Source organism: Nerophis ophidion, linkage group LG05 (genome assembly GCF_033978795.1).
Source record: "Nerophis ophidion isolate RoL-2023_Sa linkage group LG05, RoL_Noph_v1.0, whole genome shotgun sequence".
NCBI lineage: Eukaryota > Metazoa > Chordata > Actinopteri > Syngnathiformes > Syngnathidae > Nerophis > Nerophis ophidion.
Window position 1 is genome coordinate 1,669,934 of NC_084615.1, and position 11,910 is coordinate 1,681,843.

General features: G+C 43.3%; 1 protein-coding gene across 4 annotated transcripts in view; it reads right to left on the bottom strand.

Moving 5' to 3' along the window:
* Positions 1 to 1,003, bottom strand: part of nexmifb (neurite extension and migration factor b) — a 406,603-nt gene extending 405,600 nt beyond the window's left edge. For 2 of the 4 annotated variants that reach the window (XM_061899677.1, XM_061899678.1), the window contains exon 1: positions 228 to 1,002. The gene's annotated coding sequence lies outside the window, so the exon portion shown is untranslated. Of the gene's footprint in view, positions 1 to 227 lie in introns of all 4 variants that reach the window. The other 2 variants (XM_061899679.1, XM_061899680.1) reach the window with 2 other exon arrangements.
* Positions 1,004 to 11,910: the final 10,907 nt, after the last annotated feature.

Sequence of the window (11,910 nt, forward strand, 5' to 3'; positions counted from 1 at the left end):
TGTGTCTTTTTTGCCTATTTTCCTGCATGCAAGGTGCAATGGATGGGTGAATATGTGCAGGCTGTCCCGAGCAGGCTGCTGCATGCTGCCCTGGAATCAAATAAAAATGTCTGATGGGGAGGATGAAAGCGGTGCAAATCATTATTATTTTTTTCCCACCCCCCCCCCCTCCGAACACACACATTCAGCAATGGTTGAAAAGGAGAAGATTGTTGCTGTCTGCCTACCTCCTGATGAGCGTGTGCGCCCCCAAAAAAACTGCGTCTTTCCCCCCGCGTCGCAAACGGATCCTCCGCAAGGGCTTCGGACGGAATGGGAGAATGTGCGTCTCGTTTCCTGCCAAATGCAAAGGCGTCCCCGCCGCATGTCCTCCACCCTGCAGCCGAGCCGGCTCTGCTCGTTCCCCTTGCTTGTTGTTGTTGTTATTATTGTTGTTGCGTGCGTGTGTTTTCCTCCAGCCTGGCCGGGCCTGCAGTTAGCAGGTGGACGCGCCTCTCAGTGATGGAGACGCGGCGACTGTGGTCTCGGGCGCCGCTCCATACCGCGGACCAGCTTGCTTCGTATTCCCACCAAGAGGCGCTGGCAGGGCGGCCGAGCAGATTCACACTCACGCCCCTTCTTCTTTTTTTCTCCCCCCGGTTGCCGTTTAGGAGATGCTTGATGTTGCCATTGTCACGGTGCTGCTGATTTTTTTTTATTTTTTTTTTGTTTGCAGCTGGACCTCTCTCTCTCTCCCCCTCCTTGCAGTCTGATCCTCCTCCTCCTCCTCCTCCTCGAGCCTTCTGGATCCGACCTATGAGCGCGCACGTAGCGCCCGACGCAGGAGCGGAGCAAATCAGGTGAGGGGCCACTCCGGATAGAACTGTATCATAAACAGGGGCAACATGGATAGTCATGAATAATCAGTAAGCTGCCATGACTGCACTTCTCAGCTGACGGAATATAAAAAAAAACACATTTTAGGCCACACTTGCCAACCTTGAGACCTCCGATTTCGGGAGGTGGTTGGGGGCGTGGTTGGGACGGGGGGGCGTGGTTAAGAGGGGTGGCGTATAATTCACCAACTCCATCCATCCATCCATTTTCTACCGCTTATTCCCTTTTTGGGGTCGCGGGGGGCGCTGGCGCCTATCTCAGCTACAATCGGGCGGAAGGCGGGGTACACCCTGGACAAGTCGCCACCTCATCGCAGGGCCAACACAGATAGACAGACAACATTCACACTCACATTCACACACTAGGGACCATTTAGTGTTGCCAATCAACCTATCCCCAGGTGCATGTCTTTGGAGGTGGGAGGAAGCCGGAGTACCCGGAGGGAACCCACGCATTCACGGGGAGAACATGCAAACTCCACACAGAAAGTTCCCGAGCCTGGATTTGAACCCAGGACTGCAGGAACTTCGTATTCTGAGGCAGACGCACTAACCCCTCTGCCACCGTGAAGCCCAATTCACTAACTCAGTATTTCATATATATTTCATTTATATATATATAAGGAGTGTGGGGGAAAATAGATTCGAATACAAATCGAATCGTTTACGTTGTGCGATTCAGAATCGATTCTGGTTTTTAAAAATTCCATTTTTTATTTTTTTTTTTATTTTAAGAAATACAGATCAGCAAGTACCAGAAGGTTAAAAAAAAGTTGCTTTTGTATAATATTGCGAAACAAAACGCCAGATAATACACTGAAAAAAAAAAACTTATAAGATTTACTTGGGCTTCACGGTGGTAGAGGGGTTAGTGCGTCTGCCTCACAATACGAGGGTCCTGCAGTCCTGGGTTCAAATCCAGGCTCGGGATCTTTCTGTGTGGAGTTTGCATGTTCTCCCCGTGAATGCGTGGGTTCCCTCCGGGTACTCCGGCTTCCTCCCACCTCCAAAGACATGCACCTGGGGATAGGCCCCTCCCACTTCCAAAGACATGCACCTGGGGATAGGTTGATTGGCAACACTAAATGGTCCCTAGTGTGTGAATGTTGTCTGTCTATCTGTGTTGGCCCTGCGATGAGGTGGCGACTTGTCCAGGGTGTACCCCGCCTTCCGCCCGATTGTAGCTGAGATAGGCGCCAGCGCACCCCGCGACCCCGAAAGGGAATAAGCGGTAGAAAATGGATGGATGGATGGATGGGTGTGGGGAAAAATAGATTCGAATACAAATCGAATCGTTTACGTTGTGCGATTCAGAATCGATTCTGGTTTTTAAAAATTCCATTTTTTATTTTTTTTTTTATTTTAAGAAATACAGATCAGCAAGTACCAGAAGGTAAAAAAAAAGTTGCTTTTGTATAATATTGCGAAACAAAACGCCAGATAATACACTGAAAAAAAAATAACTTATAAGATTTACTTGGGCTTCACGGTGGCAGAGGGGTTAGTGCGTCTGCCTCACAATACGAGGGTCCTGGGTTCAAATCCAGGCGCGGGATCTTTCTGTGTGGAGTTTGCATGTTCTCCCCGTGACTGCGTGGGTTCCCTCCGGGTACTCCGGCTTCCTCCCACTTCCAAAGACATGCACCTGGGGATAGGCCCCTCCCACCTCCAAAGACATGCACCTGGGGATAGGCCCCTCCCACTTCCAAAGACATGCACCTGGGGATAGGCCCTCCCACCTCCAAAGACATGCACCTGGGGATAGGCCCCTCCCACCTCCAAAGACATGCACCTGGGGATAGGTTGATTGGAAACACTAAATGGTCCCTAGTGTGTGAATGTTGTTTGAATATCTGGGTTGGCCCTGCGATGAGGTAGCGACTTGTCCAGGGTGTACCCCGCCTTCCGCCCGATTGTGGCTGAGATAGGCGCCAGCGCCCCCCGCGACCCCGAAAGGGAATAAGCGGTAGAAAATGGATGGATGGATGGATGGATGGAGATCAGCAAGTACCAGAAGGTAAGAAAAGTTGCTTTTGTATAATATTGGGAAACAAAACTCCAGATAAAATGTCTTACCTTATACACACACCATCATAATAGTCAGTGGAAGCATTTAAGTCTCACCTTAAAACTCATTTGTATACTCTAGCCCAGGGGGCGGGAACCTTTTTGGCTGAGAGAGCCATACAAGGCAAATATTTTAAAAAGTGTTTCCGTGAGAGCCGTATACTTTTTTTTTAAGACTGAATACAACTAAATGTGTGCATTTATAAGCAAGACCAACATTTTTAGAGTATAAGCGGTAGAAATGGATGGACGGATGGAAGTCTCTTATTGTTTTTAATAACATTGTTATTCTGAGGCTAACCAACAATAAATAAAATACTTCTTACCATTAATGCGACTTCTTGAACAAGTGCGGTAGAAACCTGATGGATGGATTAAAATGCATGAGAATGTTTTATATTTTGAATGTTATTTTTGACAACGTGATTACCAGTGGAAATATTCATTACTTACCGTGTTAAGGTAAGAGGAGAAAAAGTCAAGAAGCGGCAGATCAACTGGTCTAAAAAGGGAGTCTATTTAAAGGCTAGAGTATACAAATGAGTTTTAAGGTGAGACTTAAATGCTTCTACTGAGGTGGCATCTCGAACTGTTACCGGGAGGGCATTCCAGAGTACTGGAGCCCGAAGGGAAAACGCTCTATAGCCCGCAGACTTTTTTTGGGCTTTAGGAATCACTAATAAGCCGGAGTCCTTTGAACGCAGATTTCTTGCCGGGACATATGGTACAATACAATCGGCAAGATAGGATGGAGCTAGACCGTGTAGTATTTTATACGTAAGTAGTAAAACCTTAAAGTCAGATCTCTGTGCGTCGGTTGGGGCGGGTTTGGTGGTAGCGGGGTGTATAAGGTAGCCCGGAAGAGTTAGGGATGGATGGGATTCTGGGTATTTCTTCTGTTGTATTATGGTGCGGATGTTCTCCCGAAATGTGTTTCTCAATCTTGTTTGGTGTGGGTTCACAGTGTGGCGCATATTAGTAACAGTGTTAAAGTTGTTTATATCTTAACCCTCAGTGTAACCTGTATGGCTGTTGACCAAGTATGCCCTGCAGTCACTTTTGTATAATAACAGAGGCCGCATATTACATGTGCCCGGCCACCACGTAGATAGCAAAGTGTAAAGGAGGGCGAGATGACATGTTTCAGAGAGCAGGAAATTCGGCACGCCATCAATATTGTCGTCCGGGTGAGAATCGTAGAAAGTTTTCCCTGGGAGAGGCACTGAAATTCGAGAACCTTCTGGAAAAATCGGGAGGGGGTCGGCAAGTATGCGGTGAGCCACATCAGAGCGATCAGAGCCGCGGGTTGCCGAGTATACAAATGAGTTTTAAGATGGGACTTAAATGCTTCTACTGAGGTAGCATCTCGAACTGTTACCGGGAGGGCATTCCAGAGTACTGGAGCCCCAATAGAAAACGCTCCATTGCCCGCAGACTTTTTTTGGGTTGTGGGAATCACTAATAAGCCATTATGTTATGTTATGTAGACCACAAGGAAGTGTTTTCCATTTAGAAAACAAATCATAATTATATGACTCCTTTTATACGCCTTACAATATGCTTTATACATGAAAAAGATTTAAAAAAAGACCATTCATCGGCAGTGCGCCTTATAATCCGTTGTCTCTATGGTCCGTAAAATAAGGTACTGTTAATACGTGTGATTGGTATTGGTATCGCTTGAGCTCACTCATGGATGATCCGTATCGGAATCATCGGCATAAAGCCCACCATAAAACGTATGTATGCATCGTTACACGTAACGTAAAAACATGAGACAAAAACATACATATCTAATAGTTACAGGGGAACATTATCAGCAGACCTATGTAAGCGTCAATATATACCTTGATGGTGCAGAAAAAAGATCATATGGTTTTTTTAACCGATTTCCGAACTCTAAAAGGGTGAATTTGGCGATTGAAACGCCTTTCAATTGTTTGCTGTCGGAGCAATGACCTTTCACCCGTGACGTCACAACGAGGAGCAATCTGCCATTTTCTCAAACACATTACACACACCAAGTCAAATCAGCTCTGTTATTTTCCGTTTTTTCGACTGTTTTCCGTACCTTGGAGACATTCATGCCTCGTAGGTGTGTTGTCGGAGGGTGTAACAACACCAACAGAGTCAGATTCAAGTTGACTTGCGTGGAGTGTGCTAATCGGACATATCATTGGTCACGGCATGCTAATCGATACTAACATGCTATTTGGGCTAGCTGTATGTACATATTGCATCATTATGCCTCATTTGTAGCTATATTTGCATCCAGCCTTTCCCTCCACCCACATTTAATGCCAAACAAACACATACCAATCGACAGATTGAATTTGCTTTAGTGGTCAAAAGATGCGAAAGTCCATCGTTTGTTATGCACACTTTACCGGCGATAGCGATGCTACGACAGAGATGGCACAGAGATGTGTGGATATCCTGCAACACTCAAAGCAGATGCCATCCATCCCATCCATTTTCTACCGCTTATTCCCTTTTGGGGTCGCGGGGGGCGCTGGTGCCTATCTCTGCTACAATCGGGCGGAAGGCGGGCTACACCCTGGACAAGTCGCCACCTCATCGCAGGGCCAACACAGATAGACAGACAACATTCACACTCACATTCACACACTAGGGCCAATTTAGTGTTGCCAATCAACCTATCCCCAGGTGCATGTCTTTGGAGGTGGGAGGAAGCCGGAGTACCCGGAGGGAACCCACGCATTCACGGGGAGAACATGCAAACTCCACACAGAAAGATCCCGAGCCTGGATTTGAACCCAGGACTGCAGGAACTTCGTATTGTGAGGCAGACGCACTAACCCCTCTGCCACCGTGAAGCCCAAAGCAGATGCATTTCCAACAATAAAGTCAACGAAATTACAAAGGTGAGTTTTGTTGATGTTATTGACTTATTTGCTAATCAGACATATTTGGTCCTGGCATGACTGGAAGCTAATCGATGCTAACATGATATTTAGGCTAGCTGTATGTACATATTGCATCATTATGCCTCATTTGTAGCTATATTTGCATCCAGCCTTTCCCTCCACCCACATTTAATGCCAAACAAACACATACCAATCGACAGATTGAATTTGCTTTAGTGGTCAAAAGATGCGAAAGTCCCTCGTTTGTTATGCACACTTTACCGGCGATAGCGATGCTACGACAGAGATGGCACAGAGATGTGTGGATATCCTGCGACACTCAAAGCAGATGCATTTCCAACGATAAAGTCAATGAAATCACAAAGGTGAGTTTTGTTGATGTTATTGACCTATTTGCTAATCAGACATATTTGGTCCTGGCATGACTGGAAGTTAATCGATGCTAACATGCTATTTAGGCTAGCTGTATGTACATATTGCATCATTATGCCTCATTTGTAGCTATATTTGCATCCAGCCTTTCCCTCCACCCACATTTAGTGCCAAACAAACACATACCAATCGAAAGATTGAATTTGCTTTAGTGGTCAAAAGATGCGAAAGTCCCTCGTTTGTTATGCACACTTTACCGGCGATAGCGATGCTACGACAGAGATGGCACAGAGATGTGTGGATATCCTGCGACACTCAAAGCAGATGCATTTCCAACGATAAAGTCAACGAAATTACAAAGGTGAGTTTTGTTGATGTTATTGACTTATTTGCTAATCAGACATATTTGGTCCTGGCATGACTGGAAGCTAATCGATGCTAACATGATATTTAGGCTAGCTGTATGTACATATTGCATCATTATGCCTCATTTGTAGCTATATTTGCATCCGGCCTTTCCCTCCACTCACATTTAGTGCCAAACAAACACATACCTATCGACGGATTCAATTCGCTTTAGTGGTCAAAAGATGCAAAAGTCCCTCGTTTGTTATGCACACTTTACCAGCGATAGCGATGCTACGACAGAGATGGCACAGAGATGTGTGGATATCCTGCGACACTCAAAGAAGATGCATTTCCAACGATAAAGTCAACAAAATTACAAAGGTGAGTTTTGTTGATGTTATTGACTTATTTGCTAATCAGACATATTTGGTCCTGGCATGACTGGAAGCTAATCGATGCAAACATGCTATTTAGGCTACCTGTATGAACATATTGCATCATTATGCCTCATTTGTAGCTATATTTGCATCCGGCCATTCCCTCCACCCACATTTAGTGCCAAACAAACACATACCTATCGACGGATTCAATTCGCTTTAGTGGTCAAAAGATGCGAAAGTCCCTCGTTTGTTATGCACACTTTACCGGCGATAGCGATGCTCCGACAGAGATGGCACAGAGATGTGTAGATATCCTGCGACACTCAAAGCAGATGCATTTCCAACGATAAAGTCAATGAAATCACAAAGGTGAGTTTTGTTGATGTTATTGACTTATTTGCTAATCAGACATATTTGGTCCTGGCATGACTGGAAGTTAATCGATGCTAACATGCTATTTGGGCTAGCTGTATGTACATATTGCATCATTATGCCTCATTTGTAGCTATATTTGCATCCAGCCTTTCCCTCCACCCACATTTAATGCCAAACAAACACATACCTATCGACGGATTCAATTCGCTTTAGTGGTCAAAAGATGCAAAAGTCCCTCGTTTGTTATGCACACTTTACCAGCGATAGCGATGCTACGACAGAGATGGCACAGAGATGTGTGGATATCCTGCGACACTCAAAGCAGATGCATTTCCAACGATAAAGTCAATGAAATCACAAAGGTGAGTTTTGTTGATGTTATTGACTTATTTGCTAATCAGACATATTTGGTCCTGGCATGACTGGAAGCTAATCGATGCTAACATGATATTTAGGCTAGCTGTATGTACATATTGCATCATTATGCCTCATTTGTAGCTATATTTGCATCCGGCCATTCCCTCCACCCACATTTAGTGCCAAACAAACACATACCTATCGACGGATTCAATTCGCTTTAGTGGTCAAAAGATGCGAAAGTCCCTCGTTTATTATGCACACTTTACCAGCGATAGCGATGCTACGACAGAGATGCCACAGAGATGTGTGGATATCCTGCGACACTCAAAGCAGATGCATTTCCAACGATAAAGTCAACAAAATTACAAAGGTGAGTTTTGTTGATGTTATTGACTTATTTGCTAATCAGACATATTTGGTCCTGGCATGACTGGAAGCTAATCGATGCTAACATGCTATTTAGGCTAGCTGTATGTACATATTGCATCATTATGCCTCATTTGTAGCTATATTTGCATCCAGCCTTTCCCTCCACCCACATTTAGTGCCAAACAAACACATACCTATCGACGGATTCAATTCGCTTTAGTGGTCAAAAGATGCAAAAGTCCCTCGTTTGTTATGCACACTTTACCAGCGATAGCGATGCTACGACAGAGATGCCACAGAGATGTGTGGATATCCTGCGACACTCAAAGCAGATGCATTTCCAACGATAAAGTCAATGAAATCACAAAGGTGAGTTTTGTTGATGTTATTGACTTATTTGCTAATCAGACATATTTGGTCCTGGCATGACTGGAAGCTAATCGATGCTAACATGCTATTTAGGCTACCTGTATGAACATATTGCATCATTATGCCTCATTTGTAGCTATATTTGCATCCGGCCTTTCCCTCCACCCACATTTAGTGCCAAACAAACACATACCTATCGACGGATTCAATTCGCTTTAGTGGTCAAAAGATGCAAAAGTCCCTCGTTTGTTATGCACACTTTACCAGCGATGGCGATGCTACGACAGAGATGCCAGAGAGATGTGTGGATATCCTGCGACACTCAAAGCAGATGCATTCCCAACGATAAAGTCAATGAAATCACAAAGGTGAGTTTTGTTGATGTTATTGACTTATTTGCTAATCAGACATATTTGGTCCTGGCATGACTGGAAGTTAATCGATGCCAACATGCTATTTAGGCTAGCTGTATGTACATATTGCATCATTATGCCTCATTTGTAGCTATATTTGCATCCAGCCTTTCCCTCCACCCACATTTAATGCCAAACAAACACATACCAATCGACGGATTCAAGTTGCACCAGTGGTCAAAAGATGCAATCGTTGGTTAGAAGGCGATTGTCGAATTCGTCCTCGTTGCCGTTGTCTGTCGTGATATGGCTCAATAGCTCCAGTTTCTTCTTTAATTTTGTTTTCGCTATCTGCCTCCACACACCAACCATCCGTTTCAATACATGCGTAATCTGTTGAATCGCTTAAGCCGCTGAAATCCGAGTCTGAATCCGAGCTAATGTCGTTATATCTTTCTGTTCTATCCGCCATGTTTGTTTGTATTGGCATCACGCGGTGACGTCGCATGAAAATGGACGGGGGTGGATATAACGATGGTGAAAATCAGGCATTTTGAAGACGTTTTTCGGGATATTTCATGATGGGTAAAATTTTGAAAACAACTTCAAAAAATAAAAATAAACCACTAGGAACTGATTTTTACTGGAGATAATGTAAATTGTGGAAATTGTGATAATGTTCCCTTTAACTGCTGTTCGCGTCCGCACAAGGTTTTTGGAACTATTTCCTTCTTGTGTGCAAACGTTTCTTTTTCTTGTCTCCAGTGAGGCAAAGCATATCTAAAAATATAAACGCACTCCGCCGGACCGTCTTCAGTCGCCATCACCCCTGCAAAATGTCTTTTAATGCTCAAATTAAGCAACGTATTCCAACTAAAGATTGATTTCCTGTCTGGCTGGAGAAACATGAGGTGTAATGGCCTCTAACGACACACACACAAACGTCACACAGACACACACACTATTTTTCCATCCATTTCCTCTGTTTGATAAAAATTAAATGAAAAATATAAAAACACACTGCGGCACTCCATTTAATTGAACTATCGTTTTCTCCCTGTGCATGCATGCTGGCAAAAGTAATTGAGTTTTGCCTCTGACACAAACAAACCTTCCATGTTACTTTTGAAAAATGATGCAGAATATTTGCATGCTTCCTGTCTGACTTCTTTGAAAAAAAAAAAAAAACGGAAAAAAAAATAACCGTGACCAGTGCCGCCTTAAAGTAAGGCTGAGGGAGTTTTGCACCCCCAGGTCCCCAAACCTCAACCACTCCCTGCTAGTGTTAACCCGATACTAATATTTTGGTACCGGTACCTAAAATGTATTCTGATACTTTTTGGTACTTTTCTAAATAAAGGAGGACCACAAAAAAATGCATTATTGGCTTTATTTGATCAAAATATCTTAGGGTACATTAAACATTTGTTTATTATTGCAAGTTTGTCCTTAAAATAAAATGGTGAGACAGGACAAGACATCTTGTCTTTTAGCCGTAAGTAAAAAAACAAAGGCTCCTAATTTAGCAGCTGACATATGCAGTAACATCCATCCATCCCATCCATTTCCTACCGCTTAATCCCTTTTGGGGTCACGCGGGGCGCTGGTGTCCTATCTCAGCTACAATCGGGCAAAATGCGGGGGTACACACCCAGACAAGTCGCCAACCTCATAGCAGTATGACAGTAACATATTGTGTCATTTCACATAGTATTATTTTGCCAAAATTATGAAGGACAAGCAGTAGAAAATGAATTAATTAATTTTACTTGTTCATTTACTGGTAATATCTGGTTATTTTCTGTTTTAAACATGTTTGTTGGGGGGAGTGACCTGCAGACCTGCAGCGAGGCGGGGTGTGCCACGACCGGCTGCAAGATCAGCGACAGGTGCGTAGATGGCCCACCTGGGCCTGTTTGTCTAATCACCTGTGGCTCTGTTAAAAGGCAGCAGCCGGGGAGGTGAGAGAGGAGTGGGGCGGTGGAGCAGGGAGCAAGAGCGAGGACTGACACGACAAGACAATTGCTGATAAGCACAAGACTAAGACAATTTATTGAAAAATAAAACATTATTGTCAACCTGGAAGAGCCTGGGCATGTTGGTGATTGGTGATCCCAAGAACCCGGAAGCGAGAGTCTTCCACATTGTTCGATCTACACTTCTATTAAAATGTAATAATAACTTATTCTTCTTTTGTTTCGATACTTTACATCAGTTTTGAATGATACCACAAATTTAGGTATCAATCCAAGTCCTTACAGGATCATACATTGGTCATATTCAAAGTCATCATATGTCCCAGGGACATATTTCCTTGAGTTTATAAACATAATATATATTTTTCTTAAACCAAAAAGGATTTTGTGATGCTAAAAAAATATAAATCTAATCATAGTAGTATCAACTAAATACATTCCTGTACTTGGTATCATTACAATGTATGTCAGGTGGTTGATCCCACCAATGGCGTTTGTTTACATTGCGACGCGGTTGAGCTACGGGGTTTAGTGAAGCAAGTTAAGCTATTCCTCGTCCTGCAGGATTGATGCTTGGAAGAAACATACTTTATTTGTCGCCATGGAGGCCAGGGATCATTTTTTCCTTTGGCCATAATTGGCAACTCTACATCTCATACATGAACACTATTTTTATCTATATGGACAAAAAGTGCAGTTGTGTGTGTGTGTGTGTGTGTGTGTGTGTGTGTGTGTGTGTGTGTGTATGTGTATAAATATATATATATAATATATATATATATATATATACTATAGATATATATATATATAGTATATTATATATGTGTATGTATATATATATATAAATATATATATATATAGATTATATATATATACATATACGCACACACACACACACATACATCCATGCATGCTTTGGGGCCCCTGCCTCGAAAGAAAATAATGTTTGCTGTTTAATGTTCAATGTTCAATCAGGAAAAAACATTATACACAGAGGCTATATTATCCCTACAAACCCTTCCCTGCTCTTCAGGAAACAGGCTTGTAGGGATGAAATAGCCACTGTGTTTTTTTCCTGACCTAACATTTATTCCTCTCTACCCCAGTGTATTGAGCTCTGTATAACGGATAAATCACAGCAACCTCGACATAAATATATATATACACATATATATATA